General features: G+C 36.7%; 1 protein-coding gene across 2 annotated transcripts in view; it reads left to right on the top strand.

Moving 5' to 3' along the window:
* Positions 1-19,202: 19,202 nt before the first annotated feature.
* Positions 19,203-21,780, top strand: part of LOC140141372 (uncharacterized) — a 278,662-nt gene continuing 276,084 nt past the window's right edge. For both annotated transcript variants that reach the window (XM_072163212.1, XM_072163216.1), the window contains exon 1: positions 19,203-19,311. The gene's annotated coding sequence lies outside the window, so the exon portion shown is untranslated. The remainder of the gene's footprint in view (positions 19,312-21,780) is intronic.

The following is a 21,780-nucleotide window of genomic DNA, read 5'->3' on the forward strand; positions in this document are numbered from 1 at the left end:
CCCATGGCCCCTCCCACACACACTCTCGAAGTTGGGGGGTGGTCAAAATTTAATGAAATATTGTTTTTATATTGCGCATTACATATATCAATTTCGGTCATGTAGGCCAAAAAAAGACTTTAAAGAATGTCTCTCATGTACAAAAGTATAGGAAACTGAACATTTAAAACCACCTTTTTAGGGTGAAGGAAGCATTTTTTTTTAAATGTCTAAAACTGGTTTTATGTCAAAAATGTCTCTGTTGGGGTGCTACATCGAGTCAAATGTTCGGAAGATTATTTCGGGGTCATCTGAGGTCACCCAGGGGTCATCCGAGGTCAAATTACTAAAACTGTCGTATGGGCATGAAACTTGGTGGGTACAATCAACATTTAGAGTCAAATGTTCGGAAGATTATTTCAGGGTCACCCAGGGGTCATCTAAGGTCAAATTACTAAAACTGTCGTATGGGCATGAAACTTGGTGGGTACAATCAACATTTAGAGTCAAATGTTCGGAAGATTATTTCAGGGTCATCCGAGGTCACCCAGGGGTCATCTAAGGTCAAACTACTAAAAACTGTCGTATGGGCATGAAACTTGGTGGGTACAGTCAACATTTAGAGTCAAATGTTCGGAAGATTATTTCAGGGTCATCCGAGGTCACCCAGGGGTCATCTGAGGTCAAATTACTAAAACTGTCATATGGGCATGAAACTTGGTGGGTACAGTCAACATTTAGAGTCAAAGTTTCGGAAGGTAATTTCAGGGGTCATCCAAGGTCACACAGGGTCATCTGAGGTCACATTACTAAAACTGTCATATGGGCATGAAACTTGGTGGGTACAGTCAACATTTAGAGTCAAAGTTTCGGAAGGTAATTTAGGGTCATCCAAGGTCACCCAGGGGTCATCTGAGGTCAAATTACTAAAAACTGTCATATGGGCATGACACTTATTGGTTACAGTCAACATTAAGAGTTAAATTTTTGAAAGGGCATTTCGGGGTCACCCAGAGGTCATCTGAGGTCAAATTACTAAAACTGTCGTATGGGCATGAAACTTGGTGGGTACAGTCAACATTTAGAGCCAAATTTTTTGGAAGGTTATTTTTGGGTCATCCAAGGTCACCCAGGGGTCATCTGAGGTCAAATTACTTGAAACTGTTATATGGGCATGAAACTTGGTTGGTACAGTCAACATTTAGAGTCATATTTTTTGGAAAGTCATTTCGGGGTCATCCAAGGTCACTCAGGGGTCATCTGAGGTCACATTACTAAAAACTGTCATATGGCACTGAGTGGTCACTGGCAACATTAAGAGTCAAATTTTGGAAGGGCATTTCAGGGTCACCCAGGGGTCATCTGAGGTCAAATTACTAAAAACTGTTGTATGGGCATGAAACTTGGTGGGTACAGTCAACATTTAGAGCCAATTTTTTGGGAGGTCATTTTGGGATCATCGATGGTCATCCATGGGCTGTGTGATGGGCATGACACCTGGTGGTTACAGTCAACATTTAAAGTCAAATTTTTGGAAGGTCATTTCAGGAACATTTGAGGTCACCCATGGGTCATCTGTGGTCAAATTTCTAAAAACTGTCACAGGGGCATGAAACTTGGTGGGTACAGTCATCATTTAGAGCCAAATTTTTGGACAGTCATTGCAAGGTCATCTGAGGTCACTCAGAGGTCATCTGAAGTCAAATGACTAAAAACTGTTGTATGGGCATGACATGTACAATCAACATTTAGAGCCCAATTTTTGGAAGGTCATTTTGGGGTCAGTAGGGGTCATCTAAGGTCACATTAGTAAAAATTGTCGGATGCCGACGGATGGGCATGATGAAACTTCGTGGGTACAGTCACCATCAGCCAGGTAATTGTGCCCAGCCGAGACCCACCAAAATTTAGGGATCAAAGGTCAAATTCCAATATTGGTCCAATCAAGCTCAAATTGAACAGGCAAATCGCCATGGGTTGTTGCAGGTTCATTTACTTCTACCAAAAGTAATCGTAAAAGCAGGCGATCGCGAAAGCAGGCGAGACTCGTGGTTCGAGAACCGCCTTGTTACAGGATACTGTACATTTTACAGGGTTTTGTTGGCAGATTGGCTGCACACACTTTTACTGTAAAATTTACAAGATTTTTTTTTACAGTGTAGCTGTCACAGACCCATGTCCCTTTAGTATTTATCATTTTATACTATATTACAAATGCCAGATAGTTTCATAAAATCATCATGTTAATTTTAAACTACAATTAAGAGCATAAACGTGTTTCAAACACATTTTGATTTTTTTTAATTCAAAGGCTGTATAACAGAACAAATGGTGAATGTTATTTTTAAATGTTTTATAAGAAAATAAACAAATCAAGGATATCTGATTCACAAGAGGAGTGAAATGTGGTCTGAATGATTTTTTATGAGGTGCGTAATTTGAATAATTAGTAGACGACAGAATTTCGACCCACCATCACCACCCTTGGGTCAGGTGAAGTTTTTATGTGTGTGGGGTGTTTTGTTGTGGTTCGTTGGTTTGTTTTTTTTGGGTTTGTTTTGTTTTTTGTTTTGGTGGTGTTTTTTTTGTTTGTCTAGATCATTCCTACAAAATTGACATTATAATGCATATTTTTAACATTTGTTCAGAAAAATGGATTGTTTTCCTTTCTGGTATAAAGAGTTCCGTGTTTTGTCCTACATAGCTAAAGATATTGTTGCACTGAAGGATGTAAGATTGTAGTTCATAGGTTTATGGTAGCAGTCTTTTTCTTAGTTGAGCATGCTCTCCACTGAAGATCAAATTAAAATTTAAAGCAGTGACAATTTGCTTTAAACATGCTTTTTTTTTCTACCTTCATATTTTAAATCTCTTCCAGTAGATAGCATCACTAAGTTACACAATTTCAAAAATTTCGTTCAAAAGAAAAAATGACAACATGCATTTAATTTGAGCTATATTCAGAAGATCGGAAAAACGCATGGATTCAACCAAAAGAAAATGTTGCAAACTTACAAATTTTAATGTGATCTTCAGTAGATAGCACAACTGACACAATTCTAGGAGAAAAATGATAATCTGCATTTAATTTGAGCCTTATCTTCAGTAAATTATTGAAAGCAAAAGTCATGGACTCAACATAGGACAAAATTACAACATTATAGAAATTTGATCTTTTATAGAAATGCCACTAACATTGGTGTGTTTTTACTACACTACATGTAGTTGTCGTGGCAGTTATCTCGGGATATGATCTTGTGAAGATCAAAAAGGTCAAAAATTTAATGAAATATTGTTTTTATATTGCGCATTACATATATCAATTTCGGTCATGTAGGCCAAAGCATTAGGCCAAAAAAAGACTTTGAAGAATATCTCTCATGTACAAAAGTATAGGAAACTGAACATTTAAAACCACCTTTTTAGGGTGAAGGAAGCATTTTTTCAAACAAATGTCTAAAACGGGTTTTTAATGTCAAAAATGGTCTATCATACAATGTAGTCTTCATGCACACTAGCACCCCCCCCCCCCCATGGCCCCCTCCCACACACTCGGAAGTTGGGGGGGTGGTCAAAAATTTAATGAAATATTGTTTTATATTGCGCATTACATATATCAATTTCGGTCATGTAGGCCAAAAAAAGACTTTAAAGAATGTCTCTCATGTACAAAAGTATAGGAAACTGAACATTTAAAACCACCTTTTTAGGGTGAAGGAAGCATTTTTTTTTAAATGTCTAAAACTGGTTTTTATGTCAAAAATGTCTCTGTTGGGGTGCTACATCGAGTCAAATGTTCGGAAGATTATTTCGGGGTCATCTGAGGTCACCCAGGGGTCATCCGAGGTCAAATTACTAAAAACTGTCGTATGGGCATGAAACTTGGTGGGTACAATCAACATTTAGAGTCAAATGTTCGGAAGATTATTTCGGGGTCATCCGAGGTCACCCAGGGGTCATCTAAGGTCAAATTACTAAAAACTGTCGTATGGGCATGAAACTTGGTGGGTACAATCAACATTTAGAGTCAAATGTTCGGAAGATTATTTCAGGGTCATCCGAGGTCACCCAGGGGTCATCTAAGGTCAAACTACTAAAACTGTCGTATGGGCATGAAACTTGGTGGGTACAGTCAACATTTAGAGTCAAATGTTCGGAAGATTATTTCAGGGGTCATCCGAGGTCACCCAGGGGTCATCTGAGGTCAAATTACTAAAACTGTCATATGGGCATGAAACTTGGTGGGTACAGTCAACATTTAGAGTCAAAGTTTCGGAAGGTAATTTCAGGGTCATCCAAGGTCACACAGGGGTCATCTGAGGTCACATTACTAAAACTGTCATATGGGCATGAAACTTGGTGGGTACAGTCAACATTTAGAGTCAAAGTTTCGGAAGGTAATTTAGGGGTCATCCAAGGTCACCCAGGGGTCATCTGAGGTCAAATTACTAAAAACTGTCATATGGGCATGACACTTATTGGTTACAGTCAACATTAAGAGTTAAATTTTTGAAAGGGCATTTCAGGGTCACCCAGGGGTCGTCTGAGGTCAAATTGCTAAAAACTGTTGTATGGGCATGAAACTTGGTGGGTACAGTCAACATTTAGAGCCAAATTTTTTGGAAGGTTATTTTGGGTCATCCAAGGTCACCCAGGGGTCATCTGAGGTCAAATTACTTGAAACTGTTATATGGGCATGAAACTTGGTTGGTACAGTCAACATTTAGAGTCATATTTTTTGGAAAGTCATTTCAGGGTCATCCAAGGTCACTCAGGGGTCATCTGAGGTCACATTACTAAAAACTGTCGTATGGGCATGACACTAAGTGGTCACTGGCAACATTAAGAGTCAAATTTTTGTAAGGGCATTTCAGGGTCACCCAGGGGTCATCTGAGGTCAAATTACTAAAAACTGTTGTATGGGCATGAAACTTGGTGGGTACAGTCAACATTTAGAGCCAATTTTTTGGAAGGTCATTTTGGGATCATCGATGGTCATCCATGGGCTGTGTGATGGGCATGACACCTGGTGGTTACAGTCAACATTTAAAGTCAAATTTTTGGAAGGTCATTTCAGGAACATTTGAGGTCACCCATGGGTCATCTGTGGTCAAATTTCTAAAAACTGTCGCAGGGGCATGAAACTTGGTGGGTACAGTCATCATTTAGAGCCAAATTTTTGGACAGTCATTGCAAGGTCATCTGAGGTCACTCAGAGGTCATCTGAAGTCAAATGACTAAAAACTGTTGTATGGGCATGACATGTACAATCAACATTTAGAGCCCAATTTTTGGAAGGTCATTTTGGGGTCAGTAGGGGTCATCTAAGGTCACATTAGTAAAAATTGTCGGATGCCGACGGATGGGCATGATGAAACTTCGTGGGTACAGTCACCATCAGCCAGGTAATTGTGCCCAGCCGAGACCCACCAAAATTTAGGGATCAAAGGTCAAATTCCAATATTGGTCCAATCAAGCTCAAATTGAACAGGCAAATCGCCATGGGTTGTTGCAGGTTCATTTACTTCTACCAAAAGTAATCGTAAAAGCAGGCGATCGCGAAAGCAGGCGAGACTCGTGGTTCGAGAACCGCCTTGTTACAGGATACTGTACATTTTACAGGGTTTTGTTGGCAGATTGGCTGCACACACTTTTACTGTAAAATTTACAAGATTTTTTTTACAGTGTAGCTGTCACAGACCCATGTCCCTTTAGTATTTATCATTTTATACTATATTACAAATGCCAGATAGTTTCATAAAATCATCATGTTAATTTTAAACTACAATTAAGAGCATAAACGTGTTTCAAACACATTTTGATTTTTTTTAATTCAAAGGCTGTATAACAGAACAAATGGTGAATGTTATTTTTAAATGTTTTATAAGAAAATAAACAAATCAAGGATATCTGATTCACAAGAGGAGTGAAATGTGGTCTGAATGATTTTTATGAGGTGCGTAATTTGAATAATTAGTAGACGACAGAATTTCGACCCACCATCACCACCCTTGGGTCAGGTGAAGTTTTTATGTGTGTGGGGTTTTGTTGTGGTTCGTTGGTTTGTTTTTTTGGGTTTGTTTTGTTTTTTGTTTTGGTGGTGTGTTTTGTTTGTTTGTCTAGATCATTCCTACAAAATTGACATTATAATGCATATTTTTAACATTTGTTCAGAAAAATGGATTGTTTTCCTTTCTGGTATAAAGAGTTCCGTGTTTTGTCCTACATAGCTAAAGATATTGTTGCACTGAAGGATGTAAGATTGTAGTTCATAGGTTTATGGTAGCAGTCTTTTTTCTTAGTTGAGCATGCTCTCCACTGAAGATCAAATTAAAATTTAAAGCAGTGACAATTTGCTTTAAACATGCTTTTTTTCTACCTTCATATTTTAAATCTCTTCCAGTAGATAGCATCACTAAGTTACACAATTTCAAAAATTTCGTTCAAAAGAAAAAATGACAACATGCATTTAATTTGAGCTATATTCAGAAGATCGGAAAAACGCACGGATTCAACCAAAAGAAAATGTTGCAAACTTACAAATTTTAATGTGATCTTCAGTAGATAACACAACTGACACAATTCTAGGAGAAAAATGATAATCTGCATTTAATTTGAACCTTATCTTCAGTAAATTATTGAAAGCAAAAGCATGGACTCAACATAGGACAAAATTACAACATATAGAAATTTGATCTTTTATAGAAATGCCACTAATATTGGTGTGTTTTTACTACACTACATGTAGTTGTCGTGGCAGTTATCTCGGGATATGATCTTGTGAAGATCAAATTAGAATTGCAAGCAGTGACAACTTAAAATGTCTTTGTCTTAAGGGATCTAAAATGAGCGTTTATTGTGTTTCGACAGTATTTTTTGTGGGACATGAGAGCTCCTCGAAGTAAATTATATAAATCTAATGACATATTCTTAAAGTGTATGTAGCAGGGAGGAAAAGCCGATGGTCAATTGAAAATGTTGACCTTTCATATTGAAGATATGGATTTTTTTCCCAAAAAGACCTAATATTTTTTGGCGTTTTGGGAAAAAAAAAAATCCATATCTTCAATACGAAAGGTCAGAATTTTCAATTGATCGTCGGCTTTTTATCCCACCTACATACACTTTAAGTATAAATCATCAGATTTATAAAGTTTACTTCAAGTACCGTTAAATATCACAAATATCAATTTTTAATGATTTGCCATAAAATGTGTATTAAATTGCGAATTTCAAAAATCAAAATTATTTGATATCAGAATGACATTCTTCGTATTCAGAATGCAATTCGATATGTCTGATGTGCTCTAATGTCCCACAATAAATACTGTCCAAACGTTCATACCCCAGCCCTTAAGTAGATTGCATCAAAATTTCAATCTATCTTGCTCAGAAGAAAAAATGTGACAACATGCATTTGAGTTTTCTTGAAGGAGTCCGAACTTAGTCTTACACCATGCATTTAATTTGAGCTATCTTCAGTAGATAGAAAAAATACACAAATTCAGCACACAAATTCAGCATAATTTCATACCAAAAAAATGGCGCAACACTGTCCCAATTTGCTCGATTTTAGTACCCAATGTCTATTAAACTCTGCATTGATTTACATGGAGAATATTAAATTTTATTACATTTTTCAGTAGATATCAACGAAAAAAGCTTATTCCAAAGATTTTAATTAAAATTTGATTCCGATTTTGCGTTTGCGAGTTCTGCATGATTATGTGTAACACTGTTGCCAGTGTTGTAATTTCGTTCTGGTGTATCCATGGAAATGGTGTATCAGAACGTAGGCCTAATTCAAATTTGACGATATCTTTGCTAAACAAATTATTCTGTACATAAACAATAGAGGTTTCCAGTGGTACAAATATCTTTTTTTGAGAAAAGTTGTGGATCACGAAATGCCCTTTTAAGTTATTCTCTATGTGTATGTTGAATTTGTTTGTTTTTGCTCTTTATTGCAGATAGCTCAAAGTATATCTCCTGATCGAGATATATTGATATTTTATAGAATCATAGAATCAGTGAGTGGTGCTATCTACTGAAGATCAAATTACACTTTCAAGTGTTGTAATATTTTCTTTTAGTGTATTCTAAATGCAGGTGTTTTTTTGCTATCTACCGAAGATAGCTCAAATTAAAATGTATAATTATGTCGATATACATTGCCTCCTGAACCATTGTGAACAAGACATTTTAGAATCGAGTTAAGGGATCTGGAATGAGCGTTTCGACAGTATTTTTTGTGGGACATGAGAGCACATCAGACATATCGAATATTGCATTCTGAATACGAAGAATGTCTTTCTGATATCAAATAATTTTCATTTTTTGAAATTCACGATATTATACAAATTTTATGACAAATTATTAAAATTTGTTATTATTCACATTTTTGATATATAACAGTCCTCGAAGTAAATTGTATAAATCTAATGATATATTCTTAAAGTGTATGTAGCTGGGAGAAAAAGCCGACGATCAATTGAAAATTTTGACCATTCATATTGAAGATATGGATTTTTTCCCAAAAGACCTAATTTTTTTGGGTGTTTTTGGGGAAAAAATCCATATCGTCAATGCGAAAGGTCAAAATTTTCAATTGATCGTCGGCTTTTCATCCCACCTACATACACTTTAAGTATAAATCATCAGATTTATCAAGTTTACTTCGAGTACTGTTAAATAGCAAAAATATCAATTTTTAATGATTTGCCATAAAATGTGTATTACATTGCGAATTTCAAAAAATCAAAATTATTTGATATCAAAAGGACATTCTTCGTATTCAGAATGCAATTCGATATGTCTGATGTGCTCTAATGTCCCACAATAAATACTGTCCAAACGTTCATACCCCATCCCTTAAGCATACTGTTATCGCCACTGAAGATCAAATTACAATTTCAAGCACTGATGACTTGCTTTAAACATGTTTTCATTGTCATATTTAAAACTCTTGGTCTTCAGTAGACAGCATCACTAACATGATTCTAAAAGCACTGATGACTTGCTTTAAACATGTTTTCATTGTCATATTTAAAACTCTTGGTCTTCAGTAGATAGCATCACTAACATGATTCTAAAAGCACTGATGACTTGCTTTAAACATGTTTTCATCGTCATATTTAAAACTCTTGGTCTTCAGTAGACAGCATCACTAACATGATTCTAAAAGCACTGATGACTTGCTTTAAACATGTTTTCATTGTCATATTTAAAACTCTTGGTCTTCAGTAGACAGCATCACTAACATGATTCTAAAAGCACTGATGACTTGCTTTAAACATGTTTTCATTGTCATATTTAAAACTCTTGGTCTTCAGTAGATAGCATCACTAACATGATTCTAAAAGCACTGATGACTTGCTTTAAACATGTTTTCATCGTCATATTTAAAACTCTTGGTCTTCAGTAGATAGCATCACTAACATGATTCTAAAAGCACTGATGACTTGCTTTAAACATGTTTTCATCGTCATATTTAAAACTCTTGGTCTTCAGTAGATAGCATCATGTTAGTAGGGAGCACGGTGGCCGAGCGGAACGGGCACTGACTCATAATCGGAAGGTTGTGGGTTCGAGCCCCGGCGACGCCATCGTGTTCTGCCCTTGAGTAAGGCACTTTATCTCGATTACTCCTCTCCACCCAGGTGTTTAAATGGGTACCGGCATTCTTAAATGCTGGGAAGGTAACAGACTCGCTGTAGAGGAGGTGTAGCGATCCCCTATAGCAACATTACATGGAGGAGTCTGGCCCAATCGCCAATGAAAGAGAGATGGGCACTCCGATCACTGTTTATACAGGGTCGTCTCCTTTACCTTTTTTTTTTTTAGATAGCATCACTAACATGATTCTAAAAGCACTGATGACTTGCTTTAAACATGTTTTCATTGTCATATTTAAAACTCTTGGTCTTCAGTAGATAGCATCACTAACATGATTCATTGATTCTAAAATATTAATCTGTCTCATTGAAAAGGAAAAACTGACATCGTGGATTTAATTTGAATTATCTTCAGAAGATAGCAACATCACATATAGATTTAACATAATTAATAGGCCTACTAAATATCGCAACATATTGGAAAAATGAACCAATTTCATATTTGACCATTTCCAACTTTTAAAAACCCCAATTTAGGCCCGCTTCACACTAATTTGTTCCAATTTAAAAAGATTTGACCACTTAAGCTTCAATATGTTTATATCTACACGTTTCATGATCCTTTCTTAGCTCATCAAGAAATTTGACCCCCCCCCCCGGGTATACGCGCCTGATTTTGTACACAATTGTCAGTTCTTCAGCATCAGTTATCAGTTAGAAAGATGCAATGAATCGGGATGAGATTCTAAATGCTATCTTCAGTAGATATAGCGAAAAAATCCTAAAACGCGCAAGGTTACTCTGCCCGAATTAACAAATCGGCATTCGGCCGATATGCCGCGCTATTAAAAAAGAAGAAGGGGTGGGGGTGGGGAGAGGTAAAAATAGAGAAACAGACAGATGATAATCTCTGCTTTATAAGTGCCGTTTTAAATTTTGGTCAGCTTCGTCATTTTTACATTTCTTTATAGCTCTGCAGTCGGCCTAATGCCGATTTTTCTCTGAGCGCGCAACCCAATGCAGTTTTGCCGTTTCTCGCCGTACTGAATCATCATCTACAACGCGTGCTAGGCAATGCTTTTTTCTTCTTCTTCTTTTTTTTAATATTACTATTTTTTATTTTTTTTGCTTGCTATCTTCTGAAGATAGCAATTTCGGCCAGCTTCGTCATTTTAACATTTCTTTATAGGTTTGCATTCGGCCTAGTGCCGATTTTTATACTAAACGAAAATGTGGCGAGACATGCCGTAATTTGCTCGATTCTGGTGCCGGTGTCTATAGAGCTCCTGCGGTAATATTAAAATTGAAATATCTCAAGAACCGAATACCGTATGACGCTGAAACAAACTTTGAAATAAAGCTTTACATTTCTCTATCTGTTTTATGTCATTTTGGTGTTTGTCGGATTCGTGTGATTTTGATATCAAATGCAGATAGCTCAAATTTAAATGTCCGTTGGTTGTCGTTTATGTCTGCTGAACGAAAACATTCAAATTAAAATTTCAAATGTTGCTACATTTTGTTTTAGTTTATAATTTTAATTGCGTGTGTTTTTTTGTTCTCCCTACTGAATACTAGAATATAGGCTAGCTGAAATAAAATGCAGGCCTATGTTTTCATTGTCCCCTGCGCGAGATATATATTTCCGAATCGAATTAGGCCTACTGGTGCTATATCTACTGAGAATCAAATTAAAATTTCAAATGTTGCGACATTTTGTTTTGGTTTAATTTGGGACTATAGGCGTTAATTTGGGAGTATATGAGATTGTAAATGCTAGGCCTATCTTCAGTAGATATAGCGAAAAAAAAAATCCTAAAAGCGCACGGTTACTCAGTCTGCTGCGCGAATAAAAAAAAATCGGCATTCGGCCTATATGCCGCGCTATTTATAAAAAAACGGGGGGAAAGAGGTAAAAATAGAGAAACAGGCAGATGCGGGAAGTGATAAGTCAATCAATCAATCAATCAATCAATCAATTTTATTTATCCATTCATCAAGCAACAAGTCTGTAATATCGCTTTAAACTTTCTGATCGGGGCTGATGTATTAGAAAGAAAAAACTCGCCGCTACATGATGAAGTAAACATTTAGAGAAAATAATGTAAAACATTACTTCTAGAGTAGAAAGATGCAATGAATCGGGATGAGATTCTAAATGCTATCTTCAGTAGATATATAGTGAAAAAATCCTAAAACGCGCACGGTTACTCTGCCCGAATTTAATAAAAATAGAGAAACAGACAGATGATAATCTCTGCTTTATAAGTGCCGTTTTAAATTTTGGTCAGCTTCGTCATTTTTACATTTCTTTATAGCTCTGCAGTCGACCTAATATGCCGATTTTTCTCTGAGGGCATGTTCGAGCGCGAGCGCAACCCCGTTCAATGCAGTTTTGCCGTTTCGCGCCGTATTGAATCATCATCTACAACGCGTGCTAGGCAATGCTTTTTTTTTTTTTTTTTTAATATTACTATTTTTTTTTTTTACTTGCTATCTTCTGAAGATAGCAATTTTGGTCAGCTTCGTCATTTTAACATTTCTTTATAGCTTTGCATTTGGCCTAGTGCCGATTTTATACTAAAAGAAAATGTGGCGAGACATGCCGTAATTTGCTCGATTCTGGTGCCGGTGTCTATAGAGCTCCTGCATTGATTTACATGGGTAATATTAAAATTGAAATATCTCAAGAACCGAATACCGTATGACGCTGAAACTAACTTAGACGCTGAAACAAACTTTGAAATAAAGCTTTACATTTCTCTATCTGTTTTATGTCATTTTGGTGTTTGTCGGATTCGTATGATTTTGATATCAAATGCAGATAGCTCAAATTTAAATGTCCGTTGGTTGTCGTTTATGTCTGCTGAACGAAAACATTCAAATTAAAATTTCACATGTTGCTACATTTTGTTTTAGTTTATAATTTTAATTGTGTGTGGTTTTTTGTTCTCCCTACTGAATACTAGAATATAGCTGAAATAAAATGCAGGCCTATGTTTTCATTGTCCCCTGCGCGAGATACGAGGGACAGTCAGTATGTTTTAAGAGTGGACTCGTGACGTCATATGTGGATTCATGGCATTTCTCAATGATTACATAAACATTGTGCCTTTGTCTTTCAAACAACACATGCAAAAATTATATCACACACATGATTACGTAACAGCATTAGCATAAAATCAATGGTCTAGAGTCACCTGGTGAAATTTAGTCAATTTTGTTAAGGGAAATAAGAGGCTGACATGAATTATTGTTGTATTTTTTATATTTTCTCGGGAATTAAAGAATGGAGAATGCTGCCCTTTGGAACAGTAATAGAACACAAATTACCAATTCATTAAACCATGTTTGTTGGGCTGTAAATGTTTTAGTTTGTTTAAAATGCATGGTCAAATATGTCTTATTTTTGACAAAAACAAGGCTTTTCTTTCTATACAAATCTTGATATTGCCAAAAATAGCAAACGTGGAAATTTAATTTTTTGGCCAGTTCTGTTGACTAATCTCCAAAAATTAAAACGGGAGTCTCCCTAGAAAATATTTGAATCCGTGATTAAAATATAACTGTTATTCTACCATTGTTACATTTATACAAAAAGTAGTGGTACAGAGAGAGAGGCCATCGTTTTAATAAAAAAAATATTTTTAAAACTTTTCTGTTCATTTCAGGTTGAGATCATCCATAAAAATTCATAGAAATATTTAAATTAAAATTTTCATAGCATTTTGTAATATTTTAGGCCCTATTTACATGGAATTTTGCCATTTTCGTGCATTTCCACCATGTTGTATCGGTCATCCTACCTACGCATGCGCAGATTATTGTTTGATTTGCACCAGTTATCATCGCACTGAGTACTAGTTCTCACACGTGACCAGTCATTATATTTTAGTCTGTTTCATTTTGGAGATAATTAATGTCATTTGTAATAACTGCTTTTTCATTAACGCCATTTTTGCAGAATAATTTTGCTTCCATTCAAGCCCTAAAGTTGTTGAAGTTTCCAGACGTCCCATTTCCACCACAGTTTAATGACACGTCTCATATTTTACCAAATGCAAACTGAGGACCCAGTGTTTATTCCTGCCAAAAACTAGTCTTATGCCCCTTGTACTTTTTCTGTTCTCGGACATTTTGAACACGTGTCTTTGCTGTAATTTAAAAGGCCCGACTTTTTGCGTGATTTGGCAGTGTCCCTAGTATATTGATGTTATGCTATTGCTGTTACGTAATCATGTGTATGATATAATTTTTACATGTGTTGTTTGAAAGACAAAGGTACAGTGTTTATGTAATCATTGAGAAATGCCATGAAAACAATCCACATATGACGTCACGAGTCCACTCTTAAAACATACTGACTGCCCCTCGTATATATTTCCGAATCGAATTAGGCCTACTGGTGCTATATGTACTTAGAATCAAATTAACATTTCAAATGTTGAGACATTTTGTTTTGGTTTAATTTGGGACTATAGGCGTTAAGTTGGGACTATATGAGATTCTAAATGCTAGGCCTATCTTCAGTAGATATAGCGAAAAAAAATCCTAAAACGCGCACGGTTACACTGCGCGAATAAAAAAAAATCGGCATTCGGCCTATATGCCGCGCTATTTAAAAAAAAAAGGGGGAGGGGGGAAGAGGTAAAAATAGAGAAACGGGCAGATGCGGGAAGTGATAAGTCTGTAATATCGCTTTAAACTTTCTGATCGGGACTGATGTATTAGAAAGAAAAAACTCGCCGCTACATGATGAAGTAAACATTTAGAGAAAATAATGTAAAACATTACTTCTAGAGTAGAAACATGCAATGATTCGGGATGAGATTCTAAATGCTATCTTCAGTAGATATAGCGAAAAAATCCTAAAACGCGCACGGTTACTCTGCCCGAATTTTTAAAAATCGGCATTCGGCCTATATGCCGCGCTATTTAAAAAAAAAAAAGGGGGGGGGTAAAAATAGAGAAACAGACAGTGATAATTTCTGCTTTATAAGTACCGTTTTAAATTTTGGGCAGCTTCGTCATTTTTACATTTCTTTATAGCTCTGCAGTCGGCCTAATGCCGATTTTTCTCTGAGCGCGCAAGCCCGTTCAATGCAGTTCTGCCGTTTCGCGCCGTACTGAATCATCATCTACAACGCGTGCTAGGCAATGCTTTTTTTATTTTTTTTTATTTTTTTGTAATATTACTATTTTTTATTTTTTTACTTGCTATCTTCTGAAGATAGCAATTTTGGTCAGCTTCGTCATTTTAACATTTCTTTATAGCTTTGCATTCGGCCTAATGCCGATTTTTATACTAAAAGAAAATGTGGCGAGACATGCCGTAATTTGCTCGATTCTGGTGCCGGTGTCTATAGAGCTCCTGCATTGATTTACATCATTGGGTAATATTAAAATTGAAATAGGCCTATCTCAAGAACCGAATACCGTATGACGCTGAAACAAACTTTTGAAATAAAGCTTTACATTTCTCTATCTGTTTTATGTCATTTTGGTGTTTGTCGGATTCGTATGATTTTGATATCAAATGCAGATAGCTCAAATTTAAATGTCCGTTGGTTGTCGTTTATGTCTGCTGAACGAAAACATTCAAATTAAAATTTCACATGTTGCTACATTTTGTTTTAGTTTATAATTTTAATTGCGTGTGGTTTTTTGTTCTCCCTACTGAATACTAGAATATAGCTGAAATAAAATGCAGGCCTATGTTTTCATTGTCCCCTGCGCGAGATATATATTTCCGAATCGAATTAGGCCTACTGGTGCTATAATAACATTTCAAATGTTGAGACATTTTGTTTTGGTTTAATTTGGGACTATAGGCGTTAATTTGGGACTATATGAGATTCTAAATGCTAGGCCTATCTTCAGTAGATATAGCGAAAAAAAATCCTAAAACGCGCACGGTTACACTGCGCGAATAAAAAAAGTCGGCATTCGGCCTATGCCGCGCTATTTAAAAAAAAACGGGGAAAAGAGGTAAAAATAGAGAAACAGGCAGATGCGGGAAGTGTTCAGTCTGTAATCCCGCTTTAAACTTTCTGATCGGGACTGATGTATTAGAAAGAAAAAACTCGCCGCTACATGATGAAGTAAACATTTAGAGAAAATAATGTAAAACATTACTTCTAGAGTAGAAAGATGCAATGATTCGGGATGAGATTCTAAATGCTATCTTCAGTAGATATAGCGAAAAAATCCTAAAACGCGCACGGTTACTCTGCCCGAATTAAAAAAATCGGCATTCGGCATATATAGGCCGCGCTATTTAAAAAAAAGGGGGGAAATAGAGAAACAGACAGATGATAATTTCTGCTTTATAAGTACCGTTTTAAATTTTGGGCAGCTTCGTCATTTTTACATTTCTTTATAGCTCTGCAGTCGGCCTAATGCCGATTTTTCTCTGAGCGCGCAAGCCCGTTCAATGCAGTTTTGCCGTTTCGCGCCGTACTGAATCATCATCTACAACGCGTGCTAGGCAATGCTTTTTGTTATTTTTTTTTATTTTTTAATATTACTATTTTTATTTTTTACTTGCTATCTTCTGAAGCTAGCAATTTTGGTCAGCTTCGTCATTTTAACATTTCTTTATAGCTTTGCATTCGGCCTAGTGCCGATTTTTATACTAAAAGAAAATGTGGCGAGACATGCCGTAATTTGCTTGATTCTGGTGCCGGTGTCTATAGAGCTCCTGCATTGATTTACATCATTGGGTTAAATTTGAAATATCTTAAGAACCGAATACCGTATGACGCTGAAACAAACTTTTGAAATAAAGCTTTAGGCCTGCATTTCTCTATCTGTTTTATGTCATTTTGGTGTTTGTCGGATTCGTATATGATTTTGATATCAAATGCAGATAGCTCAAATTTAAATGTCCGTTGGTTGTCGTTTATGTCTGCTGAACGAAAACATTCAATTTCACATGTTGCTACATTTTGTTTTAGTTTATAATTTTAATTGCGTGTGGTTTTTTGTTCTCCTTACTGAATACTAGAATATCTAGCTGAATTAAAATGCAGGCCTGTATTTTCATTGTCCCCTGCGCGAGATATATAGGCCTATTTCCGAATCGAATTAGGCCTACTGGTGCTATATCGACTGAGAATCAAATTAACATTTCAAATGTTCGACATTTTGTTTTGGTTTAATTTGGGACTATAGGCGTTAATTTGGGACAATATGAGATTCTAAATGCTAGGCCTATCTTCAGTAGGCCTAGATATAGCGAAAAAAAATCCTAAAACGCGCACGGTTACACTGCGCGAATAAAAAAAATGGCATTCGGCCTATATGCCGCGCTATTTAAAAAAAAAAAAACGGGGGAGGTAAAAATAGAGAAACAGGCAGATGCGGGAAGTGATAAGTCTGTAATATCGCTTTAAACTTTCTGATGGGGACTGATGTATTAGAAAGAAAAAACTCGCCGCTACATGATGAAGTAAACATTTAGAGAAAATAATGTAAAACATTACTTCTAGAGTAGAAAGATGCAATGATTCGGGATGAGATTCTAATTTCTATATTCAAGAGATATAGGGAATAAATCCTAGTATCGTGCTCGTTTACTCTGCCCGAATTTAAAAAAATCGGCATTCGGCCTATATGCCGCGCTATTTAAAAAAAAAGGGGGGGAGGTAAAATAGAGAAACAGACAGATGATAATATCTGCTTTATAAGTACCGTTTTAAATTTTGGGCAGCTTCGTCATTTTTACATTTCTTTATAGCTCTGCAGTAGGCCTAATGCCGATTTTTCTTTGAGCGCGCAAGCCCGTTCAATGCTGTTTTCACAGACGTAATTTGAGTATTGATATCTTAAATCAGAGAAGATGAGAATATTCTCATCTTCTCTGCTTAGATTGATGTGAATGTGATCATCATCTGGGCCCGGGCATCTGGGGAAGGTGAAGGGCCGGGTGACATGTCAATCTGGTGGTAGGCTACATAAACATAAACAATGCGATTTCTAAAGCGCCTTTTACAAAAGTAGGCAAGCCAAAGTGCTAGTAGGGTAGGACTACCAATTATCGGACACTTAAGCAATTTGCTCAATATTTAAAAAACTGAAGAATATTTTCCCAACTATAGAACATCCACGTAATGACCAAAGACAGCCCTAAATGTAACATAAAATTTGAATTGATGAGACAAGCCATTATAGATATATGGATTGAAAACCACATTGAGGCATCTTCATGATCTTGCCAGTTATCGGACGCCTATGCCAGTTATCGGACACTACGCAGCCAGTTACCGGACACCCGCAAAAATAACGGCACACATCTATTTTTTCAACTCAACCAAATGCAGTTAAGTTTGTGTCTATTCCTTCATGATTGTGGGTTATATTTGGACATTGTCTGATACTTCACGGTGGCATTTTCCCCACCGCAAACTACATTTAGGTATAATGTAGGCCTATAAATTGTAGGCGCATCAACTATTTTAATCATAACATTATAATATAACTTAAACTTAACATCAAACCCTATTTGCGTTCTCAACTAAGCTAAAATAAACTAAAATACACCTAACATAGTGCAACATGTTAATTGACATACAGCGCCGGCTGGCTGGCAACTGTTTATAAGGCCAGAGGGTGTCCGGTAATTGGGCATGCGCAGATTTTACAAGCCAATTATCGGACACTTCATTCAGCCGGAAGCGTTGTTAGCAACCGGTCATGTCAGATGTTGCTGCAGAAACTACACAGTTTTACAAACATAATAATAAAAATATATCAGTTTTAGTAAATTATGAAAAGCTCAAGACCCACACAAATTGGTCATGCCAAATTACGCTACCTCATAAGTAACATGTTTTTAATAATAAAGAGGCATACTCAGTCCCTTCACGCTCATATTTGCGAAATAATAATAAACGGAACCAGCTGCAAGGCAGCCATTTAAATGCAGTAAGTATCCGTTCTTTCATTTGATGCGATATAAATTTATGTTGACTTGAAGAAACAACTCCACATGGTCCAAACCATGAGGCTAATGGAACTCGATTGTTAGTTTCCTATTGACCGCCCGCATCACTTTTTCAATTTGACCAAAACTTTCATTATTTTCATAAAAAAGTCAATTATCTGAACATTGAAATGGAAATAATCAAAATTGAAACTCTCAAAATGTCTGACATCCCCTGCTGATCATAATCAGCACTTTTTCTTAGTTGTAGGGGTAGAGGATGTAGTAAATAATGGAAATTTAAGGATTACCTCATCATGTTTCTAGTGATTGCAAAAATTGCTAATTTCTTTTCACTTTTATGAAAACAAATTCAAATCATTTCTCAATCTGTTGCAAAATGTCTGTAAAGATGATCTAAGCATTAATACCTGTTTTGAGATGGTCTTTCATCAACAATATATACTTTGGTACTGGTGGAGTACCTAAATTTGGAGAAAGCTGTTCATAAAATCATTGATTTTGTTGACATAATGGATAATGAAAAGAGACCGAATAATGAATAATGAAATAGCGACCTCGTCCTTTTTTTTAAACATCTAATCGGAAACTAATAATCGAGTTCCATTGGCCTTAATCGTCCGATAACTGGCATTGTCCGATAATTGGTAGTGCTACCCTACAAGGAACTGTGACGATGTCCTCATTCACAAACTGATAAGTTTACGTGGTGAACTAGCAAAGTGCTAAAAGAGAGAAGACAGGAAAGGAAAAGAGCTAAACAGTGGGAAAGAGGTGAGTTTTAAGGAGATTCTTGAAAGTGGTAATATTTTCGGGTACACCCCCAGGGGGTACACCCACCGGTACAAATTTTAAGCTTACCTAACTCTAACCCTATAAACCCTAAACCTAATCCTAACCCTAAACCTAATCCTAACCCTAGCCTTAAACCTAACCCTAATCCTAAAAATTCTGATGGTGTTTCGGACTGATGGGCGACAGGACCGGATTTACCTTTCTGGGGGCCATGGGCCAGGCCAAAATTTGGAGGCCCCAACTCACCGTGAGGAAGGCATGTGCACTTAAAAGGGCATTTCGTGATCCACAGCCTCGGCCCCTACTTTTCCCAAAAAAAGTTGAAATTTTTATACCACACTGGATAGGCCTACCTCTAGCTACAAAATTTTCCAAATATTTCTTGCAGATTAATTCGTTTAGCAAAAATATCCCCAAATTTGAATTTCGTTCTGGTATACCAGAACAAAATTACAACAGTGGCCTATGGAGCAGTATAATACACATAATCATGCATAACTTGCAAACGAAAATCGGAATCAACTGAAATTTGGGAATAAGCTTTTTTCGTAGATATCTACTGAAAAATGCCATAAAAAGAGGATGAGGATCACGAAATCCTCCTTTAAGTGGCCAAGTTTTGGTTTAGGTATAGATCGACGGTGTCGACGGGAGCATCATAATTTAAAGAGAGAGATTTAGCCAGGCGAAGCGCACAAAACATTCCAATTTCAAACTATTTTACCCCAAAATGAAGGTGAATTTTGTTATGTAATTGGCCAATTCGCGCGAAGCGTGGACAAATTTGGCAATTTTACCCTATTTTGGCCCAAATCATGGTGTTTTGGGGCTAAAAAGGAAGATACACAGTGCAAATTTGGGGGCCCTGGGCCCGGGCCCATCTGGCTCAATGGTAAATCCAGCCCTGACGGGTGACCCCATATTTTATTTACCTTGGCCAGTGGTGGGCAACTCGATCATTCCAAAGGCATGGCCCCTCTGTTTAAAACAGGCACGATTGTTTTTTGCACATATATTAAGATGTTTTAATTGTGGGTTTGAGGTTGAAAATAAGAAGAGATGTATAATCCTTTGGGCAACAGGCAACCAGTGGAGAGAGTGGAAACAAGAAATGTCTTTAAAAAAGACAATGCCTCAAGAGATTCCAGCGGGCACCATCTGTTATTTGCCATAAGAGATACTTGAAATGCTAGCTTTAAGCCTAGTACAAGGAACTTATACGATGTCCTCATTCACAAACTGATACTATCTGTCCATCGTATAAGACTATTACCGTAAGGCAGCGTATTGAATGAATATTAAACAATCAAGAATAAGCTCCGCCACCCGCTGTTTCGGATCCCTCACTGTCTCCCAAACATCAAAAGCGTTGCACGTATACTTACTTAAGACTGTCCTTTTTCACATAACGCAGACAAAGTAAGGCCAACTTGCCTACAAATGGTCAAATTTTGACAAGAAATATCTCTGTGTAATCCTCTGCAAGTCCCACAGCACATCCATCACATCGATATCGGCGATCGTAGTTTTTTTTACTGAAGTGAGGCTAGGCTGGTTACCACCAGCGCCATGCACGTGACGTGCCACAGCTCAAATAATCGACCGGAAATCGGGGATCATTAAAACGTCAACAATTTCAAAATACGCAATGACAGTAAACTTAATGGCGAGCGGTCCGAATTTTGAGCCATACAAGTTTACGTGGTGAACTAGCTTTATTTAAGCCATCTTGCAATGGTAATAATTATGATGTATTTAATGCAGGAATACTTGCATGCCGGGTGGTAATCCGAATAATCAGTCCCAAAACAAAATATTCATTTACTGACATGATCGATGGACCCTGCATTTTTCAATACATTGATGCTGTAGCCTTCATACAGAGTGAAGAAGGCTACACACAAGGAAGGCTATAATCACGTATCATGTGCCCCAGATGCGTATAGATAATAGAGGCCCTCCTTCAACTCCCAACATTTGTCCATAACTTTGCTAATTTTTTTCCTACAGATATGGTTGACCCTTCATTTTTCAAGTTCAATAATCACCTTTCTAAACAAAACAATTTCAATGTGAAATATCCTACTTGCAGGGTTGTCACCAGGACAAAAAAAGTACTAAAAAGGCTACTTGGAAATTTGATGATCATACCTAGCATCAAGGGCTTAGGCAGCCAGCCGTGTAGGGAGTGTTTTTACACACCCAAATTTGTAAATACACACCCAGTTTTTGCCCAATTTGTACATAAATTTTAAATTTACACACCCAGTTTTTTAAATTTACACACCCAAACCTTCTGATCCTGCCTAAGACCCTGCCTAGCATGGAGGACAGGTCTAGGCAAAATAAACCCTTTTTTCTAATAATTTCTCCATAAGCGTCATTTATGTTGACAAATTGTTCGCAAATCCACAGCAGGGTTGCAAATATACCATATGTCACTCGGAG

The sequence above is a fragment of the Amphiura filiformis genome, chromosome 19 (assembly GCF_039555335.1).
Source record: "Amphiura filiformis chromosome 19, Afil_fr2py, whole genome shotgun sequence".
Classification (NCBI taxonomy): Eukaryota; Metazoa; Echinodermata; class Ophiuroidea; order Amphilepidida; family Amphiuridae; genus Amphiura; species Amphiura filiformis.